The sequence below is a fragment of the Alligator mississippiensis genome, chromosome 2 (assembly GCF_030867095.1).
Source record: "Alligator mississippiensis isolate rAllMis1 chromosome 2, rAllMis1, whole genome shotgun sequence".
NCBI classification, from domain to species: domain Eukaryota; kingdom Metazoa; phylum Chordata; order Crocodylia; family Alligatoridae; genus Alligator; species Alligator mississippiensis.
Genome location: NC_081825.1, coordinates 116,925,870 through 116,942,743, shown reverse-complemented (window position 1 = coordinate 116,942,743; position 16,874 = coordinate 116,925,870). Strand labels below are relative to the sequence as shown.

The following is a 16,874-nucleotide window of genomic DNA, read 5'->3' as shown; positions in this document are numbered from 1 at the left end:
TGTTTGCTGTTATTAGATCTTGACCGTTTGGAAAGTTCATGACCTCTCATGGGTGGAACAGGTTATTCTGGAGCTGATTCTCTAAAAAAGAAATCAGGTAGTGTTTCATTTTGCTAAAAATAAAACCATTCATCACCAACTGGTTAGTAAATGAATTACAACAGAAAATACTGGTTTGACAGTAATGGAAGCTGAATCTGTTATTAAATAGCTTCAGCCCTTATGATCAATCATTTATTGAATTATAATAAATAATGAGTACTGTTTGACTTGTGTTTATTTTTAACAGTAGTAAAGTAATTTTTTTTACATACAAAGTATAATCAAAACCATACTCAATTTATAACCATCAACTTTCCTCAGAAATACACTATTTTTGCATTCTATGGCTTAATTTTTATTTTAACATTGGCAGTCCATTTCCCAATATTTAAAACAATCTGACTCTACTGCTCCATCTTTAAACCTCTTGTAACTTATATGTTAAAGCCATTCAAAATTTACAGTTTGTGCAATTTCTTACTCTTTTCCCTAAATTAAGATTGTAAGTATACCACATTATACCAGTAAAATGCACTTTTAAAAGCAATAAAAGATGGTCCTTAACTTTTACAGCAGCATAATTTTCTAGGCTACTTGGACAGCTCCTTTTAAACATAAGACTATAAAGCATTTTATGTGCAGAAGCAAGCCATCCAACCAGCATATATACCCTTTTCTCTGTTTATTTTAATTTCTTCTGCTTCATTTCTGCTTTCTTTTTTTACTATATCACTTTATTCTGTTCCTTAACCATAAATATCTTCCTATTTTACATTGCTAGTTTCTCTCCATTAACTCTTTTAAGTTGATCTCAAAGAATAGTTCTCAAACTTATTCCATGCCATAGTGTAGGTATGAGAATAACTGTAGGTTTTGTGTGCTTGGCAAGTGGTTCAAACTGGTAGTAATGGTCAGTGGCAGTAATGCCCTCTAAAGTGAGGTTTAAGGGTATGGTTTTGTCTTATACCAAAACTCATATAAAGTTTAATTCTTATTTTTTTTAAAAAGGATTTAATTGATGTAGTAGGGCTGGAGTGTTGTTGTAGCTGTGGTGGTCTAGGAAATATCTGATAGGAAAGGATTTTTTTGTAATATCTTATTAGACAAACTGTAATAGTTGGAAGAGCTGTTGGACAGACTTTCAGACATTAAGTGCCGTTCTTCAGGTTACCAGGTTTCAGGCACTTGATGCCTAAAGGGTTGCCCAACCACAGACATTATTAATCAGTTACTATATTGTATTTTTGAATTGTGATTTTTTTGTTCATTACTGGGACAAATGATTATGACTGTGTTTATAAGGATCACTTACTGAGAAGTTATCATTATCTGCTGTAAGTGCTTTTTGTCTGAATGAGTCACTTGTTATCAATGTCCAGATTTTGCTTTGCTGGTCCAAACATTATGTTTCTACCAAAAGAATCCCACTCTCCCTGTAGAAATTATGAGCATACAAGCATGAGCATTCAATTTCTCCCAGGGGAAATATGCCCCCTCCAAGAGAAAGATCTTGTAGGTATTAACCCGGAAAACCTCCATTGCAATAGAAACTCACTTGTAAGAGGGAATGCCTATATGTTCCCCTCCTGGTAAGGCCAAGGAGGGAAGTAAAAAGTTGGGGCAATCCTCCCCATACTTTCCTAGCCTGGGAACTGGGCAGTCAGAGGAACAGGCAGGGGCATTCTCTCACTGCTTGGGTCTAGGAGAGAAGGGCACATGACCTGTCCAGATAGGGGACTGGAACAACAGGGCAAAGCTGCCACTTTCTCCCCTGACCAGGGCCCCCAATCTGAGTAGTTGGAGGTTACTGCTCTGCTCACTCTGCTTAGCTATTTGCCATGGGGGACTAAGAGGACGATCAGTGATTCCTTGTTCCCAGCTCCCCAGACTGAAGAGCAAGCAGAGGATTTTACCTAGGGTTACCATACGTCCCGGTTTTCCTGGACATGTCCTCTTTTTGGGTCCTCTGATTTCCATCCAGGCAGTTTTCTGAAATATCACCAAATGTCTGCTGTTTTGCTTTGCTCCACTGGTGGGAGCAGGGGAGGGTGTTGAGAGGCAAAGGCATCACATGCGTCTGCATACACACACGCATAGGTGGCCGGCATGCAGTCAGGCAGGGGCGTGGGACCAGCCCCGGCAGGTGGATTCAGTTAAGTGTGTGTGTGTGTGTGTGTGTGTGTGGCAAGGATAGGTGGAAGGGATGTATATGTGAGGCCGAGTGGGTGCCTGATGGAACTGGGGAGTGGTGGCCAGGTGCTGGGGTTGGGACTGGAACTGCAGCAAGGCAAGGCAGTGGGGAAACAGGGTGGGGGAGTCCTTTGACAGCAGTGGGGAACTCTGTGGCTAGGCCAGTAGCACAGGGGCTGGTGCTCGTGCTCCCAGGGGTGAAGCAACCAGGAGACAGTGCCGGGGGAAGGGAGCAATGGCCAGGCTGTCTAATGCAAGCAGGAGCCCCAGCTTGTGCCAAGACCGGGCTTACTCCACCACTGCCTGCACGAGTTGGAGTTGCCACACTGGGCTGGGCAGGGCTGTGGGGAGCATGGGGCTGTGGGCTGAGAGTGAGGGGTACTGGCAGAGCTGGGGGGAATTGCAGGTCGGGGTGAGGAGCACCAGCAGGGATGGGGGCTGCAGGTTGGGAGTGAGGGGCAACAGCATGGCCTGGAAGGGTGAGGGACTGTGGGTCTGGAGTGAGGGGCAGCAGTAGGGATGGGGGTGGAGGGCTGCAGGTTGGGAGTGAGAGGCAGGAGGCTGTGGGTTGGGAGTAAGGTGTCCCCCCGACAGGTGTCCTCTTTTTTGGAACTGAAAATATGGAAACCTTAGTTTTGTCTCACTGCTTCATTCTGTTTCTAGACTGGTCTACAGGAGGGGAGTGGACATCTGGGTATCCCCAGTCTGGGGAAATGTTGGGAGCCTTTTGGTGTTCATGGTGGCTTTTTTGCATCTGATTCTCTTATAATTTTAGAGTTGATACTGAAGAGGCAAAAAAGTAATAGAAGTTTGGCTTTTCAATCAAATACAGAACCTTATATCTGCAGCACAGTAATTGTTGCTTGCCCCAGCCTTGACCTCTAAGTTAGCTGTCTTGACCACCTGTTATTACATACTGGGCCATTTACAGAAAACTGTGTGCATGTGGCAGGGTGGGAGAGGAAGGTGGAGGGAGGAAGACAATACTTTGTTAACCTTGTCAATTGTTAGGTTAATTACTTTAATTATAAAAAATGCAGAGGTTAACTGGAATAATAATTGCAACCACCTTTGTAAACAGTCACGACCTCCAATTAAATATGGTTTATGGAAGAGTTGTTTTTATCTTCATTATTAGCTTATGTAAAATACAGTATAGAGACCTGATCAGTGACCTGATTGTCAGCCTACAATATAGGCATCAGTTTAAATATTAGATATTTAAAAATCAAACAAAAACAATGATTGTGGATCCCATGCTCTTCTCCAGTAAAGGAAACGGAAGAGAGGTATGTCAGATGGATAACAGACTCGGCTGTTCAAGCCAGCCTGTAGAAATCCATTACTCTTTATCTGGACATTGTCATTTTGTGGCTAGGAGGGAACTGAAGCAAGGATTGTTAGAGTCCACAATAAGCAACATTTCACTGACTGTTCCCCTTCTGTACCCAAGGATTTACCAGTACATAGCTAAGGATGAACTTGTTGCTTTAAAGAGAATAGTCTCTTTGGTATTCTCCAAGGCTCATACTACTTTTTCTGCTGTTTTGTTTATACCCTAACTCCACAACTGGTGAATTTTCTATTGAACTGTGGCATACACAATAAAAATCTGCTTTTCCACATTTCTTGTATAGCCACACCCTACCTGCACCAGGTTCCCGTTATTTTCTCACTTTGAAGGGAATATGTTTGTACAAGGCAATGGTGACAAATGTGTGTGAGTGAAAGAGAAAGGGAGAGACAGACAGACAGACCAACCAAGTAATCAGTCTGATTGAGTGCAAAGGAATTGGAAAGCAGCAGCTGAGAGATTCACAATGAGGCTAAATCCTATGTGTGGCATTTTATTGTTTTACACTTGCTGGACTTTTATTTTTAGATCGGACATTTGATAATCAAAGGTAAACTACCTTTAGGTACCTAGGAGTTCAAAAGCAGAAGCACATTTGCAGATTTAAATAAGGAGATGAGCACAGATGTTGTCAGTGCTGAGGATGGACAGTGAAGACCTGATATCTAGGGAGAACTGCATTAAGAGCATCAGGTGCAATTCACAGCAGATAAAATCCTGATCAGTCAAAACAGGAAACCTCAACAAATTTCAGACTGGCCTTAGCAAAGCATCTGGCTGTGCATGCACAACAGCTGATTAGAACATACATAACAATGATATAAGTCAACTGTGCAAGATCCTTTTTGTCTTGGCAAAACAAGAGGAAATGCGGGAACTGCTGGAGTCAGAGTCTTTAATTACATTTAAAACTGTTGAAGTTAGTCACCAAGTCTTTTCACCACATCATAGCTTCCTTGTTTCTTTTCTTATGGTCTTCTATTTTTTACACAATGAATTCTGCTGCTCAGTGAAGACTATGAAGCGTATGCCATCGGTGTCATTTAAAGCCCAGCCATTTTTGAGCTAGCTGCAAAAAAGAAAAAAGAAAAAGACACCTGATAAAATTTCTTGGGACTCAATCGAACCCTCGTTAAAAGCAACCTTAGTAAGAACTGGACCAAAAGTGTAAGAATTAAATTTTTCCTGCTTAGCTTATTCAGAAAATGGCAGCTTCACTTCAATTTTTAATACCCATTCAACTCTAAGCTGAAAAGGCATGTAAAAACAGGATATATAACCACCAAAATTAGGAGGTTTGAGTAAGAGGCAGTTTTCAAATGTATCTCTAGGACTGTAAAAAATACTAAACTAATACACTTACTGGGATATCTGCTGGTATGTTTTTGGGGAAATGATTTTTGCTTTGCCTCAGTATTTAAATGTATTAGGCAAAAAAGAAAAAGAAAAAAAAATCATTGTTCTTAAAAACACTGGGCTAGATTGTACCTGTAAACTCACCCTGGGTGTATAAGGAACAGCACAGGGGTATGCTCACCCCAAAGTAGCCCAAGTAGATGTTATGATTTGGTGAATCCCACTTCCTGTTCTGCTCCATCTTTGTACAACTGAAAGAGTAATTTACTACCTATCCTCTTCTGACCAGCACTGTCCAGGGACTAGGGAAAAATTTTGTTTGATCTTCACCTTCTCCATGTCCACTTCCCTAGAGGTCCTGGGAAGAGAGTAGTTATAATTTGGAACCGCTCCACCCTTTCCTAGACATCAGGGAGGATATGAGGGGAGCGTATTCAGGATCCTGTTCTCCCTATCAAACCTCGGATTGCTGCCTTTTAACAAGCTAGATAATATTACCACAAGCTTTGTACAGTGACTGGAAATAAGAAAACTTAGCTTTTTAAAGTGCTAATGCTGAATTAATGTTGTTTTTATTCCCTCTTGCTTGTCTCGTAAGCAATGACAATTTTCCTCTTTGGTCCTCCTCATACTCACAAATATTTATGTATGCTGAGAAGAGTTTAGATTTCCTCCAAAGTACATGTTGCTCTTCCAGTTTTTTATTCCCCCCTCCCCCCACCCCCTGAAATCTGAGTCTACCAGCATAGTTATGAAGTAGCTTTGAGCTAGAAAAGGATTTGGGAGAATGGCAGGCAAATGACATCTTCAAGCAGCCCATCCCAAAATTTATCAGCATTTCTTAGCAAAAGATAAAAGTACTTTAAGCATTCTTCAAGTATTAGCATTAAGGTTAAGAGGTTTACACCATTCCCCCTTGTGAAGTAACCAGCCTTAATTAGCATGTGTCTGCTATTTCAAATTTGAAAAATGAATACACTATTCATTATCATCATAGCAATTATTCTTCTGTGAGCTTCTGGAAAGAGCAGGCTCTTTTCAGATGAGACCAGGTCACTTTATTCCAGCAGCTGGCTAACATTAAATAATGTATAAATTAGTTTTGTGTTTCAGGATTTTCCTGCTGAGCCTTTGAGAAATAATAGATATCCATAATAGTTGCTGGCCAGATCATCGGATATCTAGCAATATTTTTACCATACAATAGCCATTGCTATCGTCTAAAGGTGTATACTAGAGTTTCATTGTAACAAGTGCTGTAAATCCCCATAGTAAGAGACAATTCCAGTACCAAAAAGAGTGCAAACTAAGGGGACAAGGAAGACACAGTTACTACTACTGTGACATTTTGAAGGGGATATGGAGACACAGTAAGATCTTTAGTCTTGACCAAGCTCACACAGAAGAAATCCATGATATTCTAGCTAGGAATCAAACCCAGATCTTTAGAGTCCTAGTCCATTACTGAAGAATGAAATCTGTCTAGGATTTAGAAGATATGTTTGATTCCCTGTGCTGCCATAGTTTCCCTGTGTGGTCCTGGGAACACCGCTTAGGGCTCAGATTTTTTAAGGTAAATAATTTTCAGTATCTGAGACACAGTACTTCTGAGCCTTAGTTCCCATATACAGAGGATGACTATTACAAACACATTCAAGAGTGTAACTTGGATACAATGATCAAAGTAAGAATAAATAGATTCATAGATGTCAGGGTCGGAAGGGACCTCAATAGATCATCGAGTCTGACCCCCTGCATAGGCAGGAAAGAGTGCTGGGTCTAGATGACCCCAGCTAGATGCTTATCTAACCTTCTCTTGAAGACCCCCAGGGTAGGGGAGAGCACCACCTCCCTTGGGAGCCCATTCCAGACCTGGGCCACTCGAACTGTGAAGAAGTTCTTCCTAATGTCCAGTCTAAATCTGCTCTCTGCTAGCTTGTGGCCATTATTTCTTGTAACCCCCGGGGGCGCCTTGGTGAATAAATCCTCACCAATTCCCTTCTGTGCCCCCGTGATGAACTTATAGGCAGCCACAAGGTCACCTCTCAGCCTTCTCTTGCGGACTTAAGAAAAATCATTTTTCCTTTCTGAGTGTCAGCAAAGATATTTCGTTCACCAAGCCTGCCCATTTTACTAACTCGCCTCACATGCTTAAAATTAATAAGACTTTTGCCATAATGAAAGCTAAATAAGAGCAGCAGCATTTGACCTAGAATGCATACTATTGCCCAAAAGGCATCCTTAGCATTTTTACCTCCTGGTTAAATACCAATTTTAATGCATTTTGTAAATTAAGGTTGTGAAACAAATGTAGAACTATGTAAAATATCTGTTATTTCCCATAACCCATGAATTTAAGGTACTGTGTTTCTAGAGCTATTCTAGCTTAACGTTATGCTGGTAGGCATATTAACTACCTTCACTGAGTTGCCTCTGCATTTGCTTCAAAGACTTTCATTTTTTAGTTAGCCAATTTTTCGACCTTCCTTTGCCTGAGATATCCATCACATCCTCCCACATCGAAACAAATATCTGAAGAAGCACTTTGTTTACAGGGAAGTCTTCTGATTCCATAGTTAGAGAGAGAGAGGAAAAAAACTCAGATACTGGCTATAACACACAGCAAAGACCTGTTCCCTCCCCCCTTCCCCCCCAATACATTTTACTGTTTTTTCAAAAAAGGAAAAAATTGCAGCCATTTTATATATGTACACTACTTCTCTAAGCCAGTTGTAAGCCATCGCAGTACTGGAGGCTTCTGCACTTGACAAAAAGCATTAAAGAAAAAGCAGCTTTGAAAACAAACAGATTTGATAGAAAAGCCATTGTCTATAACATTTGCATTTGATAATTCTACGGTCTATCTGAAAATTGTAGTAGGGAGCTAGTTTCAAATGGTATTCTATATAGTTTCTTAGCAGAGTCACTGCTGATAGGCTGTTGTATAGTTGGAGCTGTTGTACATAGATGCATTTTTGAGTTAAACATGTTCTGGCTCAAGCAGAAATCATGGGATTGATGCAAAAAAAAAAATTATGAAATTCTATAGCCTTATTCAGATAACCACAGTAGATGGTCTTGATGTTCATGCATACAAATTCCAGTCTGGAGACAAGGAGAGACTCTGGGGGAAAGGTGTATCTGGATTACAAATAATAGTTTAGTCCATTCTTCTGACAACAAAACCTTATGTGCATCTTTCTTTTTATGCCTTACACAGACACCTCTCAGCATTAGCTAGCATACCACATGCTGGCTACAGTCCATGCTATGGAAGAGAGGAGGGGGGAATCCCTGCTGGAGCAGGGAGTGGTGGTCAGGGGGAGTCATGGGGAAGCCAGGCAGACCCTGCTGTGCCTGCAAGTCTCTGCCAGAGCTCCAGCTAGGAAGCAGAGAGGTGGGGCCAGCCCTGCTCTGAAGCAGAGCCCTGCCCAGGGCTGCAAAGCATCTGGGATGCTGGGGGACTCTGGTTTAAGTTAAACCAGGAAGGGGTCTGGGAGAGAAATTGCATAAACCAGTTTGACCCAAATCAGTTAAGTTTAATACTACATTCAACCAGGTTTCTCTCAAACCAGTTTCAGTACCCAGCCAAGCCTTCCCAGCAGTTGTTTGCCTCTCCCCCTCTAGCTCCAGTGAACTGGCTGCATTTAAATACTGTAGACAAGGTGCTACTTGAGGCACCCCTTCATAGACTCAAGGCACCTCTCAGTAAATGCCAGCTCTTAATTTTCACTTTTTTTTTTTATACTATAGGAAAATAATAGGTCAATTCTTCTGGTGCAAAGAGCTCAGAAAGACCCCCGCCGAGTGGAAGGCTTTGAACACTGTGGATTCTTATTTGAAATCTCTAGAGATAACTTGTGAATCTTATTTATAAAGTTAACAGTTAGCACACAACAGCTCCACTCTAAGAATGGAGCCACCACAGTAGTTTCAGTGAGACCATGCAGTCAGGAGAAGTATGCTTCCCCCAGCCTCATGGCTCCATTTAATTAAGACCTGACAGCTCCACACTTAACAGACAGTCCTGGGGCAGCAAAACCATGCAGCCAGAGGAAGTACACTTCCCCTGGCCATGGCCTGCCAGCAATAAAGCTTCTCATAGCAGCTGCTCTCAGCATGGAAAGTGGTGGGGGACAGGGAGACCACAAGAGCTTTGGAGGGTGGGAAGGGGTACAGCAGCTGTGAGCTGTGCATCCTGAAGGAATGAAAGTAAAGTGTTTGACCTCCCCTAACCAGTCAAGCAATACCCTGGAATGGCATGGGTAAAATGTTTCAAAGATAAACCTTGTTTTGAGTGGCTTATCTTTAAAATGTTTAGATGGTACTTATAATGGGTTAATATCCTTCAATAGAATGCTCCTGTTTTAACTGCCTATATGACAGTTTAAAGGTAACCTGTCACATGGCCTAATCTGCTATCTAATACTTTTATATATCCATCCTAATCTAGTCTTTCTACAATACTCATCCCTTTGTAACCTGAAGACATTTTGATATTCTTGGCTCATCCACATATATTTCACAGAAACTGAGTAGATAGTATCTTAGCTCTATAAATGTAATTGCCCTCACACATTTGGAGAAAACAAAGAAACACAGTGAGTCAAGCTCTTTCTCTTCCTGTTACAGGCAGGCAGCTCCATTTACTTCACCAGACTTCATTGTGACTGCCCATGCATCTTAAGTGAAGTTGGATTTAGGCCTAATCAAGTTATCATAAACCAAATGGTCTCAGGTAGACAAGCATGCATGGACCCAACTGACTTCAAAAAGAAAACACTAGATATATGCAAAGGAACAACTGCCCTCAAACAATGTTCCTGTCAACTAGTAGTCAAAGTAATTTCACATTCTATGCTGCCCCTGGACATCATATACCTACGAACACTTTCAATCCTTTGCTATTTTTCTGGAGTCTAGAATTTATTCAGCTCTTAAAGCTGGCACAGTGCTCAGGATTCTTTGTTTTAAAATGCATTTTGATTTCTGTAAAAGATTTAAGCACAATGAGAAATGTAGCAGTTCTCAAGTTTCTTACTCATTGGTTTTCTATTCGGTCACCTAACACTGCTCTAACCCCTTGATGAGACTTCAAACATTTTGACCGTGTTAAAGATTCAAAGACATAAAAGCACAATTTATTACAAACTCATTTTCTCAAGGGCAGGTTTGACTGAGATGAGTAAATTATCTGACTCACCAGTGATCCCTAAGGAGGTATACTGGTGCCCATTCTATTCAGAAAAAGACTAATATCGCCACATTTGGTGTTACGTGAATGATTCAGAATTGGTTTGAAACTACTGTTACTGCTCCAAGAGTGATGGGTTTGAGGTCATCAGAAGGTAAGTTCTGAGGAGGTCACAAAATTGTAAGGACTTTGCAAGATTTGTTTAATTTATATTTGAAATTCCATTGTTATCTGCATCTTTATCCTGGGGCTTATACTTGATTTATAGTGCTACCATAAAATCATTAGGAGTCATTTCACTAACAATATATATATATATGATGGGCTGTAGTAGTTACTGTCTATTTAATTATAGTAAAAAATTAGAAAGAGTATTTAATGTTTTAGGTCAGTCTCATGAAGTCTGCATTTGAGTATTTCACCATAAGCTAACTTACTGTGTTTCATTATGAGAAAGAGAGAGAGACAGAGGGAGAACAATGTAATACAAATCCATAAAAATAGCCTTTATCCACAACCTGCAGAGCAGAATTTATGTGCTTTGGGCATTTCTAAATGGATTAATAATTTTATCCAACTATCATTTACAAAATGCTTAAAGTAAAAAAAATATATATTTACATTTCCTCTTTGTACATTAATTCCCAAATACTGTAAGAGAATATGAAATTGATGAAAATGCAAGTGAGCATATTATGGTTTTTAGAGGGAATAGGAGAATTCCTTAGGGAGACGTGTAGGTCTGAAAGGTTATTCTGTTCAACTATTGTAAATATATACATGTATATAAGCACTTGTAAAGGCAAGGTCTGATCCTGAATATCTATAGCTTTCTAAGACATTAACTAGGAGCTTGACATAACTTTAAATTATTCAGTAATTTATGAAAATCCACCACAAATCTCATCTTCCTTAATCAGTACCCCACATTTATCTTTAAAATTCTCTCTTCCCACTACCACCACCATTTTCAAATCCCTGGGGTGTGAGGGTCATTAGTTCCCTGCCACAAATCCAAGGGGAAGGCAGATTTATGGTTCCTCACATATTGGGGGAAGTAAACAGCAATAGCCTAGCACCTGTATTCACCATTTATTTAGTATTTCTAGCTATGAGTGTGTTATACGAATGCATATTTTGCAGATGGAAAATTATAATTTGGATTTTTTTTCATACCTGTCATCATTTTCTTTATGTAATTAAATTGAATTTCAGTTGAGCATATGCCAGTGCAGACTTTATGAAGGGAAATGAAAGGAGGAAGGATAATCTTGGTATGAGTTATCTTGATTTCTATCTAAACCAGACAATCAGAATAATCAAAACTGAAGAAAAAGACCAAAAGAAATAACACCCTACTGCTACTTTCTCTTTAAGACAAATGCTGGAATAAGGATAGAGGAGGGAAAGGCAATTCAGCAAAAAGTTTTGTCCATGCAGAAGCTTTGAGATGGGTAGTTTAATTATCCACCAGCAAAGCAGTTTCGGCTGTCTAAGATTTCTCTTACATAACATAGGTAATGGGCATGAGGTAAGTGTGCAAAGGAAAAGATGCACATACCATTATCCAGTACAGCCTTCCATATTGGTAGGTTATTACATAATTGGTATTGGTGTTGATGAAGACCCAGAAAGACCATCATTTGCTTGTTTGACCTGCTGTAGAAAATCTCTCAAATCATGTTGTATATGTAAAAGAGAGAGAATTTAGAAGTATCAGGGTGAAAAGGACATAACGTGTAAGTTCAGCCTGTAAGCTTGGGTCCATGTCAGATGCAGCATCAATGCATACACGTTTTCACAAAATAGAACATTTAAATTCTACATTCCATAATGCTAACTGGTCAATGGGATGAGGCAGCTTGTTAGGAATCTTGATCCTACCACACATGATACAACCACAGTAAAACTGCAGTCATCCACACTTTCCCTGTAAAACACTTTGACATTATCAGTAGTCTGTTAGAACGGCCAACTCTTGAGGGAAAGACATGAGCATGGATATCCATCTTATTGCTAAGAACTGATCAGATTAGAAAGGGATGAATCAGAAGTGTAAATTGTTCACACGTTAAAGAATATAGAATATATGTTGTTCTATGAGGATCCAGAAAACTCCTTATTAGATGCACATGAGGCTCTGTATAAGGATTATAGATTATAAGAAAGTAGGGTTGAAAGGGACTCACAAGATCACCTAGTCCAGCCCCCTGCTCAATGCAGGATTATCTCTGACTAAACCATCCCAGCAAAGTGTCTGCCTAACCTGCTCTTGAAAATTCCCAAGAATTGAGATTCCACAAGTTCCCTAGGTTGCTGTTCAGAATGCCTGACCATCCTCATAGTCAGAAAATATTGCCTAATCTCCAATCTAATTTACCATGACTGACTTTCATGGCCATTGGTTCTAATCCTGTCCCCTACAGTCAGAGAGTAATGTCCATCTCCATCTTCTATGTAACATCCCTGCAGATGTTTAAATAGTAAAGGATCATAGGCTATAATCATTTGTCTCTTGTAAAAAAACACTTGAAAGACTGTTAGCTTTATGGACAAGGGATTAAAAAGGTATGTATATGAGTGTGTGTCAACACACACACACACACACACAACTATTATCTAGCTATGTATTTATTAGGGCTGTGAGAAATTCACTGGTTGTTTCATTTTGACACTGTTTCAACTCATTTCAAGCTCAAAACAGCAAAATCTAAATGAAATGAAAGCCTTTGAAACAGCCTCAAAACAAAACAAGTCCAGTCGAAATGTTTTGAAAGTTTTGAAATGTTTCAAGTTTTGAAGCAGCAGCCAGGTGGTAGGAGGCAGGGGAGAGCCAGGGCTGCGCTCTGAATGTCTCTGCAGCCCCACGTGACTCAGCCAGGCAGGGAGCACAACCCTGACTCTCCCCACCTCCCAACACTGGGCTGTGCTCTGATCAGCTCCACCAGCCCCATGGAGCCCAGACTGGTGGCAGGAGGCAGGCAGAGCCAGCACTGCACTCTGCCTCTCACCTTTTTAGCAGAGGTAGCCTCCTGTCATCTGGTGCACAGACTCAGGGACCCAAACCCCTGGGAGGAGTTCAGCACAGCCCTGCAACCATCCTGGGGGTACAAGCCCCTGAATCTGTGCGTCAGATGAGAGAAGGCTGCTGCTGCTGGCAAGTGTCAGGAGTTTTGCTTCACCTATCTCTATCTCCGTGATACTTGGCAGGTGTCATGTCCTCAGAAGGGGCTAACATCCCTGCAATCTTCTTTTGAATCACGCTAGAAATGACAAAATTTTAGGCATTTTCATGATTCCCCATTATAGTCTATGGGCAAAACGTTGAAACACGTTGAAACAGAGAAACAGTTTTGACAAAACAAAACAGAACAGTGCTTCAAAATGAAGCAAAATGATGGAATGAAACACTGTCCATTCAAAATGGCAAAATGGAAGTCGAAATGAAATAGTGCTGTTTCACGCAGCCCTACTATACAGTGCTTTCTGCATGCTTATTGCATAGTGAGTGTAACATCTGTACCTAACCTAAGTCTTCAAACTACTACAGAAAGAGAAGACATGAAGAAACATGCAGATATGTCATTGCACTCTGCTGACAGGGCTGAAAAAGACCAGTTATAGACAATAAGGATAGCCATAGGCTGTGAAAGAGTATTATATATACCATATGCTTTCCCCATTTGACTTGTCATTTTCTGTCACTCCAATTGTCATTATGAAATTACACAACTGAAAAGATGCTACATATGCTTAAGTCTCTGTCAAGGCTATTACTAACCTTGGCTCACTAGTTGTAACTCAGCCACGTTCCAAGATGATATTGACTTAAGCAAGAAGCTCCAATTCATTGAGTTCTATTTATCAAATGCTTGGGTGGCTCTTTAAACAACAAAAAGACATGTGTGGCAACATGTGAATTAAACAAAAGGTAGAAACAGCAACTTCAGTTGCCATCTTACTAGCTGTACTTCATTTCTTTTAGACATTGACTTTACAAGTTGAAGCCCAAAGTTTCAAACCTATTTTAAACGCTATATGTAATTGTTGTCTACTGCCATATAGTGCTCTCTGAGGAACGTTGCCACTTAAATGTTTCCTAATCTAAGAAAAACAGGAATGACATAATATAATTGTCCTGAATCAATATTTCCCTTAAAGAGTCCCAAGAGAGTCCTCAGGACACATGCCTTCACCTCTCTCTCATCTCTCTCTAGGAAAGAGATTGAAATTACTGCTGCAGGTGTACACCAATGCATGACAATGCCAAACCCACCAACAGATGCATGATGTGCTTTTGATAACAGTATTATGTTTTAGCCAACAGCTAGTGCTGGCCACATCCTAGTGGAATGATTAACATGTCCAATTGTTAATACAATCAACAGTAGAAACATACATTGAAATCATGCTGCATCAAGGAATTTTTTTTAAGAAACAGCTTAGGACTCTAGGTAATGGATCTGTGATTCTATCAAAATCCCCACTTTTATTACAAAGATGTTTTCATTCCAAGCAAGTGCAAGGAAAAGTTCCAACAGCCCATTTTCCTGTACCAGAGCAGGAGAATGTCTCAAGCTAAGGTGAAAACACAGCTATGGCTCTAGACACAAAAATCTAAGCCCTGTTTTGGTCTTGTGCTGAAGGCTACCCCTGGTGGACCAGTAGTAAAATGAGTATCTGATCATTTAGGCTGGGAAGACAAAGGTGGCCAGATGTGATGCTTGTCATTTTCTTATGTGCCCTTGGTACCACTGTTATGTCTTAACTATGATATCCAGATAAGCATCTGAGCTTGGATAGACCTTTGGAAGGACCAGGTCTTAGGCAAGAGAAGAGTTCATTGGGCATTTTCTTAATGCTTTAGAAAGCAATGAGGAAACTTCTCTGAGTTAGCTATATAAAATAAAGGCAACTCAGAACTATAGCCCTTGTTTACAAGGGGAGCATAGGATTGCTTTTAAGATCCTTCCTGAGGGTACCTGTATCTGGAAAGACCCAATTCCAACTGGTTGCTTTGTTGCACGGAAACTCATGTTCACAGTGCTGTTCAGTTAAAGTAGTGACAGAATAGACAAACATCTCCAGCTGTTTGTCTTTCAGTCATTGTTGAACAATATCTAGTCTTAGGAATAAAACAAACTAAGAAAATATCGTGGTGTGGCAGGGCACCGGTACTGCCTGCCACTTCAAGGACTGGGCCGGGGGGTGGGGGCAGGTGCCTAATGAGGGTGGCCATTTTAAGGCTCATCTCCCTGAGCTGAGGGCAGTTTGTGATCAGCCAGCAGAGGAGAAACATCACTTCACTGAGCTCTGCCAGGAACACCTTGGAGGTAAGGGTGAGGCTATGGGGATGGCCTGGAGGCCTCATTGTTTCTGGGCATGATCTAAAACTGCACCCTGCCAGGGCAGGAAGGCCTGGTGGGGCTGCTGGTAGCGTGGTAGTCCCCATGTAAATGCCAGGAGTGAGTACCTCCCCAGTGTAAGGCGGGTTGGGGCACCTTGACCTCAGCCCCCATCTTTGGGTGGGTTATTTAATGCATGGAAGGCCAGGTAAGCTTATTGAAGCACCTGAGCCTGCTGGGGTGGGTGATCCCATGGGGCCAGGAATGCTTTGTGAAGCACCTGAGCTGGGAATGCAGGACCCCTGAACCCTGTGAGCAGGCATGCAGCTTAGACCCAACTGAAGGGACCCAACTGGTCCATGCTGGGGCCAGGACCCAGAGAGGGGTCAAAAGGGCCAGTGGCCCACCACAAGAGATGACCACAGAGCAAAGAAGCTCAGGATCTCAACTGGACTGAGACAGGGCTAGGGCCTAAGGGGGAGCCGAAGGTCCCAGAGAGGGGACCACAGCTAACAGGTGAAGGGAACAGCTGAGTTTAGCTGCCTGAGATGCCATCTGCAAGGCTTGGGCCACAGTGTAGGGATGGAATGGAGCTGCGGAGACCCCCTAAATATTGGAGTGAAAAATGGGTAGCCTCCTGCCTAACTAACAACCTATTAATTTTCCATCAAGGCATGGCAGAATAGTGAAGTGGGAGGCTGGCTCATAGCCAGGAGGCAGGCCAGTGCTTGCACCAGGCATGAAAGCTTGCCCCTGGCTTCAAGCAGGGTAAAAGCCCCACATAGCTGAAACTGTTCAGAGGTGCAAGGAGAGCTCGAAAATGTTTAAACAGTGCTTTCCTCTGTATTTGAAAACAGTGGCTACCAGGAGAAAGGAAAACAGCCAAAAGCCAGCTTTATTTCTGCCAATTCAGTAAACTCTAGTTAATTAGCCTATTGGATTATTCAGTACTATGACCTAATTTGTTCCTCTAATACTCTACCAGTGCCTGCTACTCTCTCCATTTCCAATTATCACCTCCTAACTATTGGTCACTACTGGATAATTTGCCATTATTTTCATTCCCCTTGGAGTGGCATGCAGACTTTATTGTGGCTGGTTTTGAAGCACCTGATGTTTTTAATGTCTTTTCAGTAAACTTGGGCACAAAATGCTACTGTGATGCTATAATACAGAAATTAGAGGTGTAATACACTCCTCATCAAGATAAAACATACAAGATACATATTTTTAAACAGGTAGTACTAAAATGGTTGAAAACACAGAAGAGCTTGAATTGATCTAAGGCTTCTGAATGGAAGGAAGATGCATATTCTCTTTTCTTTACACTTGTGAGGAGCTTCTGGATGAAATATTTGATTTTATTAAGAGAGAGCACTATGTGCCTACTCTA

The 16,874-nt window shown here is 41.2% G+C and overlaps 1 long non-coding RNA gene across 1 annotated transcript; it reads right to left on the bottom strand.

Moving 5' to 3' along the window:
* Nucleotides 1–259: 259 nt before the first annotated feature.
* On the bottom strand, nucleotides 260–7,503 carry LOC132248586 (uncharacterized). The gene is made up of 2 exons (XR_009459842.1): nucleotides 7,360–7,503; nucleotides 260–4,655 (listed from the first exon to the last, which is right to left on the bottom strand). It is a non-coding gene; the product is annotated as an uncharacterized LOC132248586 (long non-coding RNA).
* Nucleotides 7,504–16,874: the final 9,371 nt, after the last annotated feature.